The 20,092-nt window shown below is 41.2% G+C and overlaps 1 protein-coding gene across 7 annotated transcripts in view; it reads left to right on the top strand.

Annotated features, from left to right (window-relative positions):
- The window catches only part of MAST4 (microtubule associated serine/threonine kinase family member 4), a 550,957-nt gene that overhangs the window by 25,582 nt on the left and 505,283 nt on the right, over positions 1 to 20,092 (top strand). The window contains exon 1 of one of the 7 annotated variants that reach the window (XM_078067260.1): positions 10,416 to 10,532. The exons of the other annotated variants lie outside the window; for them this stretch is intronic. The gene's annotated coding sequence lies outside the window, so the exon portion shown is untranslated. Of the gene's footprint in view, positions 1 to 10,415; positions 10,533 to 20,092 lie in introns of those variants that run through there. 7 annotated transcript variants of the gene reach the window in all.

The raw sequence follows: 20,092 nt of genomic DNA, 5'->3' as shown, positions 1-20,092 counted from the left end.
TTCATCTTTATACTCACAGCAGCTGCATCCCAGCGTGCAGGAGATCTTTGAGTAAATAAATGCATGGAGGGAAGTTGTGTAGCTAAAGAAAAGCTGAGGCTCTGTAATGAGGGACAGCGCTGAAAGACATGTACTTGGGAAACTCCAAGCTGGAGTCTCCTCACCTTGCGTTGAGGATCATGGGTGGTATGGGGTGTGAATTTCTCATTTATTTTGTGTCCCCAAGGTGAACAGAATGGAATTCACAGAAGAGATGATTAAAAAAACAAATTTTAAAAAAAGTTTTAAGTGTTGTATGTTCAAGTTTTATGTCAAAATTAGTTTCTAGAGGTCTGGCACTGCTGGTTGGCCAGTTGTCACTAATTAGGCAGAACTGCCTGGAATAAGACCGGTTCAGCCTGGCTGAACATCTGAGTCCATTGATTTGGGGCCCCTGGTTTTCTCCCCGTGGAGCTCCTGAGAGGGCTGGTCCAGGAGAGGGTGAAGCCCAAGGCCTCTTTGGAGGTGAAGCACTTCATTTCTGGATTGACAAGTTTTGTGAGGCCCTGGGGAAGCCAGGGTCTTGCTTTCTCAAGCTCCCAAGATGAGCAACTGGCAGGGACTTCTGTGTCTTTGGATATGGGCTTCCATCCTCTGAAAGGGCAAATGTTTAAAAATGTATGTATGTTAAAAAAAAAAAAAAAAAAGATAGTAGGAAGGGAAAAATGAAGGGAGGGGAAATCGGAGGGGGAGACGAACCATGAGAGACTATGGACTCTGAGAAACAAACTGAGGATTCTAGAGGGGAGGGGGGTGGGGGGATGGGTTAGCCTGGTGATGGGTATTAAAGAGGGCACGTTCTGCATGGAGCACTGGGTGTTACACGCAAACAATGAATCATGGAACACTACATCAAAAATAAATAAATATACATTATATGTTAATTAATTGAATTTAAATAAATAAATAAAATTAAAAAGAATGTATGTAAAAGCAGATTCAGGAAAGAAGACCGAGACTTCCTTGTGTTAATAGATGGTGAGTGTTGCTCCTTTCTTTCCTTTTACTAATTAATTTCCCTGACAGTTTTGCTGGCGGCTCTTATCCACAATTGGTTGCTGAATTGCAATGCTCAATTATCTGTGTAATAACATGCTATAAAAACATACAAAGCCAGGAAAAAATGGCTTCCACCAGAGAGGCTGAGCCTTGAAAATAGACACCTTGCACATTCACATCTGGACTGAAAGAAGAGCATCAAATCTGTCATTAATGATTTAATGGACTCAATTTCTTCCTAAAGGTAAAAGGAAACATTAAATTTGAGTATGAGGTACTTAAATTACCTTGAGACATAACCAGAAGCAGGAGCTCATTAAAATATTTGGGATTTCTGATGCTGTTCATTTGAAGTGGTGTTGCATGGCGATCTTGATGTTGATAATGCAATTCAGCCTAGGCTTTATTGAAGGCCTACTGTGTGCTGGGCACTGCACTGGTGATTTGCATACATTACTTCTTAAAATTCTACCTCTAGCCTTACAAGGAAGGTAGGGATATCTCTGTCTCATGGCTATGGAAAGTGAAGCTCACAGAAAAAACTTGCTTACAGTTTGTCTCATACTGAAACCAGTGTTCCTCCCCACCGGGGGGTCAGTAAAAGCAGAGAGGAGCTTTTTTTTTTTTTTAAGGTTGTGCATAAACAGATTGACCAATTTATTTTGACAGTTACTTAACAAAATGTAAAAAATATGTAGAATGGAATTGTTGAGTCCTCCTTGAATTCCTGGCTCCTAATACTGTGAAGTAAAAGGACCCTTTGGTTCTTTTAAGCCACTAAAGTTTGTGGATAAAATGGAAAACACAATAGGTCACCAGCTCAAATGCCATGGTTCTTTATTTTCCCCTTGCTCAGGATGTTCATCCTCTCACGTAATGTGCCCTCTCCCCACACAGTACCTGCAACCTTCAGGGGAGTGTACTATGTAAGCACAGATGTGGAAAGGCCATTTACCAATAACAAAAAATAAAACACCAAACCTACAGAGGGAGAAAGTGTTTGGGAAATCCGGGAGCACAATAAGCAAAATAGGGAGCCTGTCTTGTGGGCAGTTGTGGTTGAGTGGGGAAGTTGGTGCAATGGTTGGTGCAAAAATGGTATTTTTGGTCTCTGCTTTGAGCACATTTGATTCCCCTGTGGAGCTTTGACATGTTGGGTTCAACTAGGAGATCCTGATTCCTTGTGCCTGGGTCTCTTAAAGGCTGCCAGGTGGTTCTGTGAGTGGCCAGTGGTGGCTGTAGAAGCATGGGCTTTGCTCCCTTTGGCTTGCGGAGAAAGGTGATGTTGACTGCCCAGTGGCATTTACTGAGGGCCCTTTATGAGCAGGAGCTGTGCTAGATGCTTTGCATGCATCATCCTTTTCATCCTCCCTGGAAGTCCATGAGGTCCAGGGCCGTAGCCGCCTTCTACAGCTGAGGAAACAGGGGTGACAGAGAACTGAAGCAGTTGCTACCTGATCTTCTAGTTAGTGACTGGTATGATTTTAACTCCTGTGTTGCCATCCAACTGTCTAACTTGTGGTACTTGGATTTTTACTGACCTTCACCTTTGACCCAAGAGCTTTGCATAAAGGGTACTGACTTGTGTCTTCAGAGTAAGAAAGGATTTTGATAGTTGCTCTCCTTTTTGCATTGTTCATGAATATTTCATAATTTGAAGGTTCCATGGTGTGTGTGTTCGAATGCATAATTCCTTGCAAATTCATGTCTTCACTACAACTTAACTTTTGAACCAACGTGAATGTCTCTGTTTACAGAAATAAACACTTTTTCTCCGTTTTGAGAAACAGGAACACTGGTTTAAAAGACCTCCAGTTAACTGAACGTGATTTGGGATGTTTACCCTGATGATTGTTGAGTGGATCCTCAAATAGCAAGGCAGCTATTAACATATGTAATGCCCATTAGAATGATAGTGCTTTTCATTTCCTTTAGAAGTGTGTGAATTGCTGGTGAACATTTAACGAAAAGAGAAGGATTTTTATTTTTATTTTTTACTTTGCTGAACTGATGATTACTTCGGGAGTGTGAGGAGAAAGGAAATAGAGAAGGGAGGCTACCTGTCTGCCTTTCTAGGACATCACTGCCTTTCTGTGGTCTCCTCAGCAAAAGGATGTTGTCCAATCACAGTACCTTTTATGAATGCCACATTGCCTTCTTGTCAGCTCTCTGAATGCCATCCTGTCCCCAGCGGCAGGCCTGTGACCCATGTGAGGGGTGGTGGAGGTAATGAAAAGAGTGGCAAGAAATTCACCGAGGAAGAGAGTTACACTTCATATTTTTGTTGTCATTTGTTAGTGATTGGATCTTCAAACATAGTGTGACCGTTAGGTGAGAGTATCTTCTATAGGAATAACTGTAGTAGAATAGAAGGTTTTACACGTGGACTTGATGGGGTTCCTACTTCAGAGGCTTGAGTCCCTCATGGTGACAGGGGCTCACTGGATTCTGAATTAAGGCCGTGCCACCTGCACAGCGGGGACTTGGTGAGCAGAGCCCCAGGGTATATGTATGTCTCTGCCTTGGAGCTGTCATGTCTGATCAACCTTTCGTTAGCAATATTTTTCCTTCCTGAAAACTCATAAAAATTCATGTTATAATATCAGTGCCTGCAGGATCCTGTAGAATTTTGTTGAGCTGCTTATACGCTTTTCTCCTGGTAGATACATTGTTCTGTTCATGTACAGGGGTACAGATGTGTGCTTGTGAATCAATATAGGAGGCTCACATATATGTCCAAGTAGGTTTGCTGAGGGAAATAAACTTATTTTCCCCCCACTGGTTCAACGTGAGTGAGATAATTCTATGCATATTCTCAGAAGATTCCATTCTGGTGAATATTTTAAATTTCATTAACCTTTGTATATATTTTACCAGGTAACTTTCAGCATATCTGTTTATTACACAAGCAAGCAAAGCATCATTATGGTATCTGGAGAGAAATAAAATGAACGTATTTATTTTTTTAACGATAAATATCATTATTGAGGTCACTTTTTGTGTTGGAAAAGATTTGTAAATTCTTACCAACACAATATATGTGCCCTTAAATTAAGAAAAAAAAAAAAAAAGGGTGCCCTTGTGCCTTAAATTAAGAAAAAAAAAAAAGGGTGATGTTAGCCTAACACTTAATACCAGAATTTCAATATTTTAAATATAGGTCTTAAATTGCAGGAAACATTTAGGTTCTTACTGTTTTCTCCTTTTGGTAGAATGAGGAGAGGGGTAATATTTAAGAGTTCCCCTGTAATTTAGCATGCCATTACTAAATAGTTAGTAGGGAAAATCCTATCCCATTATGCTTAACTATGTAAGATGAAATCTTGGTAGAGTTATCAGGTGGATAGCTTGTCCTTTTCTCTAGCACTTTTATTATGAAGTGATTCTATTGGGTGTGTATATCTGAGAGTGGGGGAAATAGGTGGAACTCTACAGTACTGATTGTCTCCCACCTTAAAGCCATATGGTATTATGCCTGGAACTACATCCTAAAAGCTCAGTACACTTTGTATAAAATTTCATAGGACTTACCTTTTATTATGGATAATGAAGTTATGCTATGAAATTAGAAATAGGCAGATCAGTCTGTACTACTCGGTATTACAGCAGACAGCCTTAACTGATGACCCTTGGAAAAAACAAAACCGTATATAGCATTTCTGGGAACACAGAAGAACTTAGCTCTGTGGGCAGTAGTTTCTTTTAGGAAATGTTAATTATCTGTAAAATGTGACTTAACATTTCTATGGATTCGATGAGAAAATATTGTTGGTACTTTTTTCTTGAGTCCTTTCTTCCTGCCTCTTTGTCCATTCTTTTCTCCTACCCCCTAGGAGGACAATTCCATTTTTATGGTTTTTTTTTTCTTCTTATGTTTCAACAGAAGTGATAACTCATTTTGTTAGAATGGTAGTGATCTCAAAAGTAGAGGATTATGACTCCACTTGGGGTTTAATCAGCCTGAGCAGGTGCATTCTAAGTAAGAGAGATACTGTTTTTAATGCAAATGTCCCCCCTTATTCAGAGGAAGGGAGACATGGATAGGAATTGACACAGCAGTTAAGTTGGAATTGTTTCTAAATAGATTGTTTTTTTTTTTTTTTTTTTTTTTTTTTCTGAATTCTCTGGGCACCAGCAGCAGTCTTGTTAGTAAATGGAAGTGAAATATAAAGGAGGAGAAGTTGAAGGTGACTGTCTTAATTTTTTGCTATGAGGGATCACAAATGCTTAAGAAAAATGAAGTCAGAGGCTTACATAAATAAAAGGATCCTAAGTGGTCTAGTATTCATTTTAGAATGGAATTGGATTTGGGACCCCAGATAAGAGGGGATGGTTATATTAAAGTGCCCAAAGACTTCCTGGAAGGCAGCTTAACTGAACGGGCCTGAGCCTTCACAGTGAGGGTCTGGAATTTTTCCTCTTCTTCCTTTGTCCTGAAGTGTGCTACTGTATGAGAAGGGAGACAGTTTTTTTGAATAGTGTTGAAGAACTGGAGTATGCAGATTAATTTGTGGCTCTCTGTTAGGTGAATATAATCTGTTACGTATAATTCTACATTGCATTTTAGTTAACTTTGGATTTTAGAGAGATAGTATTTTTGACTGAAATGATATTAGCCATATTCTACTTTTTAAGGTGGTGGTTACATGAGTGTCTATAATTATTACACTGTACTTTTATGTTACAGATACATTTTTTTCTGTGCATTTCAAAAACGGTTTAAAGAGAAGTCACCAATGTGTCCTTCTAAAATGAACTATATCAATTCATTATTCATTAATTCCTTCCTCCATTTACTCAAAAAGTATTTATTGAGGACCTACTATGTACCAGGCACTGGTAGTGGCCCTGGAAATACAGAAATAAACAGATAAAAGTCCATGATTTCTTGGGTGGAGGGGAGACCAGCAATATATTAAACTCGTGTTAGGAGGGGCATCTGCAAACTTAGTAAGGGGCCAGAGAGTAAATCTTCTAGGCCTTGCAGGCCAGGCAATTTCTGTCACAACTGCTTGACTTCCACTGCAGTGTGAAACCTGCCATAGGTTATACATGGGTGAATGGATAGGCTGTGTTCCAACAAACTGTAATTTACAGAATCAGACAGTGGGCTAGATTAGGCCCACAGTCCATAGCTTGCAGACCCTGTTAGAATGTAGGATGCCTTAAGGAGAATGAAAGGGAATCTGGGGTATTGGGATATGGGGGCAAGCAGTGTTGGAGTTTCTGAGGGGTGGTCGGGGAAGACCTGGTTGAGAAGGTTATTTAAGTAAAACATAAGATGATGTATTCAGCCATGTGTGTATCTGGGGGTGACTATGTTGGGAGAAGGATAACCCATTCAGAGGAAACAACTGGGATGCAGGCCCTGAAGTAGAAGATCCTTGGAGAATTCAAGGAATGGTAAGGGGGTCAGGGTGTTTGTAGTAGAGTGAGTACATGATAGAGACAGTCAGAGATGAGATCAGAGGCAGAGGCTGGGGATGAGGGACAGGGCCCCATCATGATACCTGGTAAGGCCTTTACAATTTAAAAAAATTGTGTTTGTCACTTGGGTAGTCACTGGGGGGTTTTGAGTAGAAGAATGAGTGATGCAATTTAATTTTTAAAGAATCACTGGCTTCAGGGTGGGTGGTAGACTGTTGGGGAACTGGAGTGGAAACCCACTGGACCAGTTAAGAGGTTATCGAGGTAATCCAGATGAGAGAAGGTGGTGCTTGGACGAGTCTCCTTGTGGTGGAGGTGGTGAGAAGCAAGCAGGTCTTGGATGTGCGTTGACCCATAGACTCGACCGGATTTCCTTACAGACTGGAAGTGGCATAGGAGAGCTGGAGGAGTTGAAGATGAGCCCACTGTTTTTGGCCAGGTAAAGTGGAAGGATGGGGTGCCATGTACTGAGTAGGAAAGGTGGTAGAAGGACAACCAGCAGGACAGCCAGCCTGACTGCCTGTATTCTCCCTGCACAGAGTCCCTGGCCTGATAGAGCACAGAGCTTGAGATGGAAGGCTAAGCACAGTTCTGTCATCTCCTAGTTTGTGTGTGCCCCGGTGGCCAACGGTGTGCATTGGACACGGGTGCATTCCATGCTGCTGTTTGTTCACAGCTTCCAGTCTGGTGCTGAGGTGTGTGCTTTCTGCTACCATGGGTCCCTAAGAGCCCTCAACTCCTAAGGCGCAGGTGAACGTTCCACACAGAAATTCCTTGAGTGAATTTTTTTTTTTTTTTGATCCATAAAGTAATTAGAAGAAATCCTGCTATCCAGTGGATCATCATGCAAGCCCTCATATACAGGGAGATGTGTGGGCCGGCATCTGGTGTCTGATATCTTGGTGGATTTTTGTAAAAGAGTCACGGATTCCACATAATATTGATGGTTCTCACTGTGCTGCTTGGATAAAGTGCAGTACTCGCCCGTTCCACTGTTAGTGTGCATATAAATAACATGAAAAATTCAGTGCCAATAAGCAATTGAGGACAGTCATGCCTGCTTAGAATGTTCTGTAAATTGTCTGCTGAAACATCTGCAGATTGTTTCATGAGTGCATTGCTAAATTTATAACAGTTAAAGGGCAATAATGATTTGAAGACTGTAAGTGGTGGTTCTTGTTTCTAATAGGACAGATGCTTTGGTCTTTATCTTATTAGGGAAATAGATGTCATCAGGGCTTAAAATGCTCTGCTGTATAGGACAGAGGGTACTATGTCCTTTCCAGGGATAGGGTTGAGATTTCTATTAGACATGTAAGTGGCAATGTGAAGAGGTAGTTAGAGGATTCTGGAGGTGAGGAAAGGCAGCAGGCTAGGGAAGTATATTTGGGGAATCATTCATGATACATAAGGCTCTAGAACGAATAGGATTCCTTAGGGAGTTAGTATAGATGGAGGAGAACCAAATCCTGGGGTGCTTCAGAACTTAGAGGTCAAGGAGATGAGGAGCAAGTAGTAAAGGAGCCAAGAATGCTTTGCCAAAGAGGAGAATGACGAAAAAAACCATTGGTGTCCTGAAGCCAAGTAAGGGTGGTGTTATGAGGAGGAGGATGAAGAGGAGGTCCTCAGCCACATCCTAGTGATGCTGAAAGGCTGAGGAAGGTTAAGACTGGGAGCCTTCACCAAGATGGAAGTCACTGATGACCTGCATTCAGAGCAGTATGGATAGAGTGGTATGTTCATCAGTTTTTAGATTGATGGCTGCAAATAATTAAACTAAGCATAAACAGTTTGGGCAGCTGTGACCTATATTAATGATTGCCATTTTTCTTCTAACCATGTATCATTATAATTTTAGTATTAGTTACATAAAATAATTTTATAGAGTAAAATGCAATGTTGATTGACAAAAAAAGCTGAAGTAGGAAGATTTAAAGCTTCTTTTACAAAACTTTGGTCTTTGCCCATTAAGCCATGTGACTTTGGGGTCCTATAGTCATTAGAGTATCAGTGATGTATGCCGTGCTCTTTGAGATTTGCTGGAAATTTGGACAGATTTATTAAATATTCTTCAGTTTCCCTTGGACACAATGCTATCTGTGCGTCTTTTTTTTTTTTTTTTAAATATAGAACACAGAGCTATGAAACAGAATTCTTGACAGTAGATCTAAGGTGGGGCAGTTGTGTATCTGTTGAGTTAAAATCATATGTTGATTATGTACAGTTACATCAAAACATGGTCAGGTTGGATTTCTTCCTATAGCTCTTAGGGGGAATTTTTATATGTGCTTAGCTGCATGAGTTAATAGATCAGGAAACTGGAGCAAAGGGCAAATTAAAGGTAGAAGGGGAAAATACTAAAAGTGATGGAATGGGTTAGCATACAAGTATGTATGACAGCAGGTCTACATCGTTGCTGGAAGAGGGCTGAAATTTGATTCTGGATTTCATAGCGTTCCAGCAGCCTAGGCTAAGAAAGAAACATGATTGATCTACCATTCAGCATTGTAAAGGCAAAATCAAACCAGTTACTCAGGCAAAGTGGAGTTTTTCTAGGTATTGAGGTCTGAAAAATGTTCTCATAACATGGGAAACCTTGAATGATGAATGTACAATGTCCTCAACAATGTCCCTACAATATATATTCTGATTACCTAGAATTGCATCTAACATAGAGGGAAAATGTGAAAAGCGGGATTACATTAGGGCCCCAAACAATGCTGTTGTTGATAGAGAAAACCTGCATAGTGGTATTCAGTGTTGTTACTCTCAGTCATCTCTGTGTGTTTTGACAGTTGAGTGAGTGGAGTACAAGCCGAGGATTTCTTCTAGAGATTAAAAAGCTTACTGGGGCTGTGTGCTTGCATGGATAACCACCAACATGGGGGCGGGGGGGAGTGATGCAAGAGAGGTCTGTGCTTCTTACTGGAATCCTTTCAGATAAAAACATACTTGGCATATAAACATAGGCTCTCCTTTCCCCCAGATTCCTTCGGAAGGCTGGCCGAAATTCTGGTTTTGACACTGATGGTTTTGGTACAAACTCAAAGGTGAAAGTAGGAAGAAACACCTCTCCAGCAGGGTCTTGCATCTGATAGCTGTGTGTTCAGCTCTGTGATAAGCCCGGCAGAGCTCAGACTCACGCGCCCACCTGTGGATCGGCCTTTCCCTCTGTAAGCCCTTTTCTTTCCAGTCCCAGCTGTCTTAATCCCTTCAAGTTTTAGTAAATTACTTAGAACATTTCATATTTAACATCATGAACCATTTCCACCTGGGCCCATTCATTTCCCCATTTATCTCAGGGAAAGAATTTCAAAGAAAGTGTCAGGGCGTTTACAGCAGATGCGGCACCTGCTCTCTGCCTGACTCGGCGCCCTGGGCGGAACTCGATCCTCGCGCAACACTGGGAGTTGTTGCCAGGCCACTGAGAATCATTTGCTCACTCTTGGGGGTGGGTGTAGGAATGACTGAGAATGTGTGGATTAACGTTAAAACAACTTAATAAAAAGCTGGTGCTTACTAGTTTCAATCAACCACAAAGAATGCGTTTGAGTCTTTAATACTTATATTTGAATAGGAGTATATTTTTTATTTTGAAACACTGGAATTCTTAACTTACAAGTAACGTGGGTGGAATGGTGAGCTTTATCAGAACGGGGTAGAGGATTGAACATCCATTTTTTAACTCTTCAGGTATAATCTTTATTGATGAGAAAGGACAATTTAAGGATAGTAGTTCTCATCCCTGGCTGTCATTTGAGTTTTGAGGGGGGAAAAAAAATTCCCCAGCCACACCCCAGACCAGTTAAATCCTTTCCTCTGGGATGGATCCTGGGTATGGCTTAAGTCCCCTGCTGATTCTCAAGTGCAGCCAGTTTTGAGAAATGCTCGAGGTTGTTGGAAACTTTGGCCATCAGAATATAGTGATACTGAACCACAGCTGGTTGTAAAGAGTTGATGGACCCTCAGAATGGTCTTTTTTTCCCCCCTCTCCCTCATTATCCTGCTAAATTTGCATCCCGTTTCCATGAATGCCCTGAGGAACAAGAAACACCTCTACACATTCAGTGAGTAACAGTAATTGGGATTTTGTTATTTTGGCGGTTTGGGGAGGACCTGGACTGACGTTTATCCCTTTTCGGTCTTGAAAAAGAGACTTTGATACAACATATGCAGCATGAACAAAGTTGTGAGGGGAGTTTAATATAGGTGATAAAACAAATTTGTAAGCTCTTAAGAGCATATATTGAAATTTAGACTACTGAGTTATGTGTGTGTTAAGTCATTTTCTCTAAAGACTCTTTAAAATTGTACTTAGCAGACCTCATAAACTAATTTTTATCCGTGTGTGTGTGTGCGCGTGTGTGTGTATGTATGTATATATATAAATTTGGGCTGTTAGGCAGTTGAGGATTATTCTAGGATCTGTTGTCTCATATAGCTCAGTTGACCTCTGTAGAGAGAATCAGAACTTAAAAGAAAAAAAAAAAAAAAAAGACCAGTGGTTCCAGAGAGTATTCTCTCTAAATTTCTGCTGCTTTTTAGATTGCTAAGGCTGGTTAAATTACTGAGTCCCGACTCAGAGGTAGCATTACAGATGTAGTAACGTGCTGGGCTTTAAAGGTGCTGCATTCAAGAGCAAGTGAGAAAGTGTGCAGGGCCTTTGTCCTCTTACTTAGTATGCAGACTGCTCTGCTTTGTTTTTCTATATTTCTACAGCATTTCTACGATAGCCTACTTCCCCCTCCCTTTTAATTTGTAGCTTTTAATCTACCACAGACCTGCAAACCAAGTGATCAAATTAGATTCGTGGGTCAGATCTAATAGGCTGTCAGTAAGGACCTATGGTCCTTTCTAAAGAATAAAATCTGGGAATTTGGGGGGGTGGGTAAGGAGTTACTATATGTAAAGCACTGAAGTGGGGCCTTAAATGAAAAACATTCTGGAATTTGGAGTTTCCCTGTTTTATATACACTTGTATCTATAAATCTGAATCCCATGTCTCAGTATGCAGTCTTGCTGAGGAGATAATGCACACATACACACATGGAGGAGAGAAGCCATGAGAGGACCCAAGTGTCACAGTGAGTGTGGGAGACCAGTAGGAGAATGAACATGAAGATTCATCTAATGACTTTTTCATGATAGGTAGTTCTCCGGCTTTCCATGTGTAGTAAACCACCTCGCCCACCCCCCCAATCATGTGCTCTAAAATGTAACTCCGGATAGGAAGCTATTCGGTGATGGCTGGGCCTTACGGAGCCAGACTAATGACAAAAGCTAGGAGAGAGGCCTGGAACAGATCCTTCCCTGGTGCTTCGGGAAAGAGCATCTTGGTCTCCGACTAACAGTCACCAGAACTGAGAGAGAATACATTTCTGTTGTTTAAGCCATTATTTTTGTAGTGCTCTGTTATACTGGCCCTAACATTTTCCTGTTTGTATGAGGAAACTAAGTGTAAAGTAGTTCTACCGGATTGATAGAGATCTTGGAGTATTTTTTACAAATACCAATCCCAGTGATGCCATTGATATCATTAGTACAAATGATGTTAGTATTACTGGGGGGACAACATAGTGGTTATCCCCTTACCAACATGGCGGTAAGTGTAAAGTGAAGTGTATTTTACATATAGGTGTGTTTTACATATATTTTTTTAGTTATATAAATTTTATGTATATTTTATATGCTACATATAAAAACATTTTTATGAATAACTAAATACTTGGGTTACAAATGAATTTGAATTCTTTTTATTAACCAATAATTAATACTAGTTTTCCTTGCCTTCTCTTCAGATTTCCTGTATTAGTGATCATGAATGTTAATTCCTGGGGTTTGGCAGTATGCTTGAAAGCAGCAGAATTCTCTTTGACGAGGTCTTCTATTTTTACTTCCAGAATGACGTATATTTTGCATCCTGTCATATATATAATACTTGAAAAAATTGTTAAATGACCACTAACTAGTATAAAATGGACGTCTTTGATGTCCCATGTTCACTCTGAGGCTTACCTATGCACAACGTCTGTCATGCACAATTTGGGGTTCAAGTACCTTCTTTTGAGAAACCTGATTCTGGAGTCTTGGATCTCTGTATCTCCTTGTGAGGGAAGAGATCCTCAAGTTACTTTTTTTTTTTTTTTTTTAAGATTTTATTTATTTATTTGAGAGAGAGAATGAGAGAGAGAGCATGAGACGGGGGAGGGTCAGAGGGAGAAGCAGACTCCCTGCTGATCAGGGAGCCCGATGCGGGACTCGATCCTGGGACTTCAGGATCATGACCTGAGCCGAAGGCAGTCGCTTAACCAACTGAGCCACCCAGGTGCCCCTCAAGTTACTTTTTGAGGGAAATCTGGCCCTGCCATTTCCACAGTGGCACTTTCCATGGTAGCTGCTGACTGTTCCACAAAGGTGAGAATCCCTTCTGTTCAGGGCGGGGCCCCCCCCTGAACCAGCACTGCTGTAACACATCATATATTTGTGTTTGAAGGCAACTGAAGTGTTGGTTCTCTATCAGGTACTTAGTGGGGAATATAAGTAGGAATTGATAGCTATTTGATGATGTAATGTTAGACTGGGAGCATGATAGTTACAGAGAATTACTTGAAGAATATGTAGTCAATCCAATTTTTGTGATTAAAAGTATTTTATCCCTGTGCCTTATTTGCACACCATTTGCTCTACTTTATTGTATATCCAATTGTATATTGGGCTGAGTTACAAGTTTCCAAAGATCCCTCTGACATCCAATTGGATTCTGATGGTGAAAATGTTAGAATTTTAATAATTGTCAAATACAGTTTCATGGAATTTAAGTACTTCCCTTAAGTGTTAATTGGAGGCTAGGTTGTTACGTTTGTTTTTCCAACCAAGGTATCTGCCTTATTAAAATTTGTTAATACATGCATCTCTAATTCTTTTTAAGATTTTATTTATTTATTTGAGATAGAGAAAGAGAACACGAGTGGGGGGTAGAGGGAGAGGGAGAGCAAGGAGCCCAATGCGGGACTCGATCCCATGACCCTGGGACCATGACCTGAGCTGAAGGCAGCCACTTAACCGACTGAGCCATCCAGGTGCCCCTCTAATTCTTTCAGATAAACTAAAATTTGTTGCTGAATCACTTCAGCTTACCAGACTCTTCAGTTTCTGAAAACCAACTTTAGACCCTTGGAATTGTTCTTAATGGTCCTTTGGTTGGAGGCTGTCAGCTTTCAGCGAGGCACACTCCTGAGAAAAGTCCCTTGAAACGCTTATTGACAGTAGGGATCATGTTACACAGTGGCCTCGTTATGAGGACACCAGGGAGAAATTTCTCCCTGGTCTGGGTGCTGAGAGTTGGGTTGCTTTAGAGTAACCAGTTTGTTTTTCTGAAGGTTGCTCTTCATGTAACTGATACCGTTGCTTCTTGGGTTGCCTAGGAACATTCTAAAAAAGCCTATTTTGTGGCCTTGCTGTCTATAGTTCACAGAACCTCAAATCCTAGGGTGGTGTGTTTTGATTTTTTTTTTTTAATTATACTCAGTCTTGGCCTCATTTTTTTAAAATGAAAAAAAAAAAATCCTTACTGCTTTTCTCTTTAGCTCTGATTTCTTGGGGAAAAAAAATGTACACGTGTTGTGAATTGACATTGAAGTGCTCCCCCCCCCCCCCCGCCCCACCAAAGTGCTTTTTAGGAATACACCAGGCACAGAATAATCCTAAGAAGTGCTCAGTGATGAGAAGCACATTCCCTGTAGTTTTCTCAGCAGTGAGAACAGATGAACCGTGTTTGATGGAAGCTGTTTGTCCCTCTGTGGCAGCCACCTCGCCCTAGGTGAGAGCACATTGGGCTGTGCCCAGTGGAGGGCCTGAGTGATGGACCTCGCCTCCCACCAGGTGTGCAGTCAGCACAACCCTGCCCATGCTTCTGAAACCCACCCTGAGCCTGTCTGCTTCCCTATCCTAGACCATGCTCTTGAGTGTTCCCTGCCAGTAGGGCCTTGAGGGTCCTGCCCCAGCAGTGCTCCAGGTAGCACCAGACCTGCTGAAGATCCCAGCCTGCCACCAGGATGCAATCTCTGCCATCCTAGTGTTGTCTTTGAAAATCTTGGGGTCTAGGTTCACCAGTCAGAGGTCTTTAGGTTCTCTTGACCTCAGTCCCTTTAGGCTGGCTTATGCTGCAGATAGAAACAGCACCCAGTCTCTCTTAAAGCACCAGAAGTCCATTTCAGGGCCATGGGGGACAGACAGCCTTAGCAGCCTGTTTCCAGGCTTGCTCCTACCGGTGCCAAGAGGAAAAGAGATCAGGGGTTTCCCCAAGCAGTTAAGTCGGCTGATCTGTAAATGACACATGTCACTTCTGCTCCTGTCTCCTTTTCTAGAGCTTGTTTGGTGGCCTGTAACCAGAACATGCAGTGCTGTTGAGTACCTGGAAAAGGGAGAAAACTAGAAATACATGGTCAGTCACATTAATGACTACCACACTAAGTTGTGTGATTAGCTTGATGTTTTGTTGTTTGTACTCTTCCTACCTTTGTCTTCTGCCCCCATTGGAAAAAAACAAACAAACCCACTCTTCTAGCATATGTGAACTTCAGCAAAACAATCAAGTGTGGGGTAGAAATGAGTATAGGGATGTGAACTACAGTGGGTATGCAGTATTGCCAATGTATACCAAGATGAACTGTCTACTGGGTGAAGGTGGGTATTGGAAATCAAACTTGTTAGCCCATGTGAACATGGAACTTGGGAGAAGGAAGCTTGGTCCATAACATGGGAGTTCTTTTTTTTTTTTTTAATTTTTTTATTGTTATGTTAATCCCCATACATTACATCATTAGTTTTAGATATAGTGTTCCATGATTCATTGTTTGTGCATAACACCCAGTGCTCCATGCAGAACGTGCCCTCCTCAATACCCATCACCAGGCTAACCCATCCTCCCAACCCCCTCCCCTCTAGAACCCTCAGTTTGTTTTTCAGAGTCCATGGTCTCTCATGGTTCTTCTCCCCCTCCGATTTCCCCCCCTTCATTCTTCGCCTCCTGCTACATTCTTCTTCTTCTTTTTTTCTTTCTTAACATATATTGCATTATTCGTTTCAGAGGTACAGATCTGAGATTCAACAGTCTTGCACAATTCACAGCGCTCACCAGAACACATACCCTCCCCAGTGTCCATCACCCAGTCACCCCATCCCTCCCACCCCACCCCCCACTCCAGCAACCCTCAGTTTGCATAACATGGGAGTTCTTAACCTGGAGCCCGGGGAGAGGTCTCTCAACTCCCTGAAATTGTAACCAAAGTGTAGTGTGTGCATATGGAGAAGGAGTCATGGCTTCCGTCAGGTTTTTGTGGGTACATGTGACCTTACCTCCCATGGAAGGGTAAAAACCACTGCTGGAAGGTATGTACAGCCCCTTATGTCAGACGAAGCCCCGTGGACTTGGGGTGCTAAGCCCGGGCAGGAACTGTTCCCAGGTCACGTATTCTTTCAGTTAGAGGAGACACGGGGGTGAATTGCATAGGCATGTTTATTATAACACTGCCCAATGTAGGCTGATGGAGTTCAACAAGAGTGAATTCAGGGAAAGCAGGTGTATAAGGGACTGGAGTGTAGGTTTGATAAAGCCAGTGGTGGCACTTGGAACACTAAGTGATGAGGCCAAAACTGCTTCTCTGTGGATCTGGTCTAATCTAGATGCACAATAGAAAAGAAAAGGTGGGTTCGTATCCTTCAGGCCGTGATCCCTAAACCTCGTTTCTTCTCACCCAGCTTTTAAGTAAAATAAATAATTATATAAATTACATAAAATTATGTAAAATTATATAAAAATAAAATATTTTATAATAAAAATTAAAAAAATTTGGTAATAGTATTGAGATTGTAATTACTAATATTAAAATTGTCATGTGTGTGGGCAATTTATGAGGTTTTTTTTCTTCCTCTAACTTGCTTGTTTATTTTAATAAGGTCTTTTTCTTACTGATTTGTAGGAGTTCCATATAGGTTTACAGTACTGATCCTTTCCTGTCAGTTTTAGTAAGTGATACATTAATGGGGTATATTAACAATCTTATTGTATCTTGAAAATATTTATTTTGAAACTTTACTACATGTCTACACATTTTCTTTTGTTTTCTTAATTTTTTTAGTGATTTTTGTTTCCATATCAAAGACTTTAAAATTAGATACCTAATTAGTTTTATTTTTTTATTTTATTTTTTTTTTAATTGGTTTAGCTCCTACTCAGGAATTCTTGAACCTTCTGTGTATCATGAGCTCCACTGGCAGTCTGGTGAGATCAGTGGGGTTCCAAGGAAGGGGGTGGTGGAGTGATTCACCTAGGCAAATGGGGATATATGATCTGGAGAGAATTAAAAAAAAAAATAAGACAAAAAGTCTGTCTCTGTTTTATTGTCACCATATGCTGTCACTTCGAAGCAAGTCAGTGAATGAATGCTTTTCCCTCCCAGGGTGGATCTCTTCTACCTCTTACTCTTTCCTTGCATCCCTAGGATGTGGACCCATGCAAAACTTGAAATGCATAAAGCAAAATAAGGATTACAAAGTAAACCAATTATATTGAAATACCGGTATCAAAACCGTTAACGTGTAATATAGAGAAAAATTTTGCTTTATTAAAGCATTGACTGACAAGCTCTAGCGTAGGTTTAATAATTGTAATTGCAAGGTAGTAATGAGAGTAAGTGATATTTCAAGATACCAAAATTATGAGATCTGAAGATTTCTACTGGTGAAAAAGGCACAGGTCTTGCAACTAGTACTGTAGTTTGTGCCGTGCCTTGATGATGAGTAGAAATGGTAAGTTGCAGAGGATCTTCAGGATTCACTCAAATTATGGAAGAAGGCACTGGTGCATTTCACACTTCAGGGTGATGTGTTCAGATTGGTCTTGAAAAGGGTCGCTGTGGATGCTGGCTGGCGAATCGTGTGGAGGGGGGGTCATGAAGCTAGGAGGTCCATGAGGAAGCCATTGAGGTGCCTGGGGGAAGGTGGGTGATACAGGAGATGGAGAAAGACTCAGTGGAAAAACAGGTCTTACATGATTGGGTTGAATGTGAGGCAGAAGCAAAAATCAGGGATGATACTTGAGTTTTCCTGTTGGAGCTCTTGGGTGCCATTTATCAAGATGGTGAAGAGGAACAACACTTTTGGGGGAGCAGTGGTGCTTTAAGGTTCTGCTTTTGTATGTATTTAGGGTGCTTCCTAAAAATCCAGGCACCAAAGTTTTGTAGGTAATTGGGTTTGTGAGCCTATAGCTCAGAGGAGAGCCTCTGGTTTGAGATAGAAATTTGCAGTTGCTAGCATATAAATGATGCTGAATGGCATAAGAATAGGTATGTTGCTAAAGAGAAGGTATAGAGATGACAAGGGGTCCTGGCTTGAACCCCAAGGAGCTCCATGAGGAAGAGGTTTGAGAGAAGGGAGGAGAGAGAAAAGGAAAAACTAGAGAGACAAGGTAAACCTAGCTGGAGAGGATGATGTCTTAGGAGCCAGGAGAGGAGAGTGTTTCAAGGAGGGAGTGGTCCAAGGAGGGACTGCTAATGAGAGGCAGTTCATGTTTAAAAAATAAAAAAAAGGAAGTGAGGGGCACTGGGGTGGCTCACTAAGTGTCTGACTCTTGATTTTAGGTCAGGTCATGATATGAGGGCTGTGACCTCAAGCCCTGTGATGACTACAGGCCTGGGGTCAGCAGGGAGTCTGCTTGAGGATTCTCTCCCTCTACTCCTCCCCCAATTGGTGCATGTATGCGTGGTTTTGGTCTCAGTCTCTCTCTCCCTCTGAAATCTTCAAAAAATAAAAATAAATAGAAAATTCCAAACCTAGGCAAAAGTAGAGAGACAGTGATCCAGCTGCCATTATCTACTCCTGGTCATTCTTGTTTCCTCTGTCCCTGCCCACTTCCCACCTTCCCAAGCATCATTTCATTACACCCATGAAAACCTCTGTAACTCTCTGAAAGGTAACGCTTTTTCAACATAAGCACAGTATCATCACATCTAAAAAACTTAACAGTAACTGTTTCATAACTACTTAGTGGTTGCTCAGTTTCCCCAGTTGTCACAAAATATTTACTTCATAGGAACAGAGCTTCAGATAACATCCATACATTGCAAATGATTGATACATTTTTAAGGTATTTTTTTTAATTTTTAATTTCCTACTCCATGTCTTTTTTAAAAAATTTAAGTTCAATTAGCCGACATATAGTACATTATTAGTTTCAGATGTAGAGATCAGGAATTCATCAGTTGTATATAACACCCAGTGCTCATCACATCACGTGCCCTCCTTAATAACCATCACTCAATTACCCCCCCCCCCCCACTTTCCCTCCAGCAACACTCAGTTCGTTTCCCAGAGTTCAGGATCTCTCATGGTTTGTCTCCCTCTCTGATTTCTTCCCATTCAGTTTTTTCTCCCTCCCCTATGATCCTCTTCACTGTTTCTTATATTCCACATATGAGTGAAACCATACGATAATTGTCTTTCACTGACTTACTTCACTCAGCATAATATCCTCCAGTTCCATCCAGGTCGATGTAAATGGTAAGTATTCATCCTTTCTGATGGCTGAGTAATATTCCATAGTGTGTGTGTGTGTGTGTGTGTGTGTGTGTGTGTGTGTGTGTGTATACCACATTTTCTATATATATCAGATCTTCTATATCCATTCATTTGTTGATGGATATCTGGGCTCGTTCCATATTTTGGCTATTATGGGCATTGCTGCTATAAACATTGGGGTGCAGGTGTCCCTTCGGATCACTACCTTTGTATCTTTGGGGTAAATACCTAGTAGTGCAATTGCTGCATCATAGGGTAGCTCTATTTTCGACTTTTTGAGGAACCTTCATACTGTTTTCCAGAGTGGCTGCACCAGCTTGCATTCCCTCCAACAGTGTGGGAGGGTTCCCCTTTCTCCACATCCTCGCCAACATCTGTCATTTCCTGACTTGTTAATTTTAGCCATTCTGACTGGTGTGAGGTGGTATCTCATTGTGGTTTTGATTTGTATTTCCCTGATGCCAAGTGATGTGGAGCATTTTTTCATGTGTCTGTTGGCCATTTAGATGTCTTTGGAGGACTGTCTGTTCATGTCTTCTGCCCATTTCTTGACTGGATTATGTGTTTTTTGTCTGTTGAGTTTGATAAATTCTTTATAGATCTTGGATACTAGCCTTTTATCTGATGGGTCATTTGCAAATATCTTCTCCCATTCCGTAGGTTGCCTTTTAGTTTTGTTGACTGTTTCCTTTGCTGTGCAGAAGATTTTTATCTTGATGAAGTCATACTAGTTCATTTTTGCTTTTGTTTCCCTTGCCTTTGGAGACGTGTCTAGCAAGAAGTTGCTGTGGATAAGGTAGAAGAGATTGCCATCTGTGTTCTCCTCTAGGATTTTGATGGATTCCTGGTGTCACATTTAGGTCTTTCATCCATTTTGAGTTTATCTTTGTATATGGTGTAGGAAAATGGTCCAGTTTCATTTTGCATGTGACTGTCCAATTTCCCCAACACCATTTGTTGAAGAGACTGTCTTTTTTCTATTGGATCTTCTTTCCTGCTTTGTCAAAGATCAGTTGACCATAGCATTGAGGGTCCATTTCTGGGCTCTCTG

The sequence above is a fragment of the Halichoerus grypus genome, chromosome 2 (assembly GCF_964656455.1).
Source record: "Halichoerus grypus chromosome 2, mHalGry1.hap1.1, whole genome shotgun sequence".
NCBI classification, from domain to species: Eukaryota; Metazoa; Chordata; class Mammalia; order Carnivora; family Phocidae; genus Halichoerus; species Halichoerus grypus.
The sequence above is the reverse complement of the archived record's forward strand: the minus strand, read 5'-3'. Positions and strand labels throughout refer to the sequence as shown.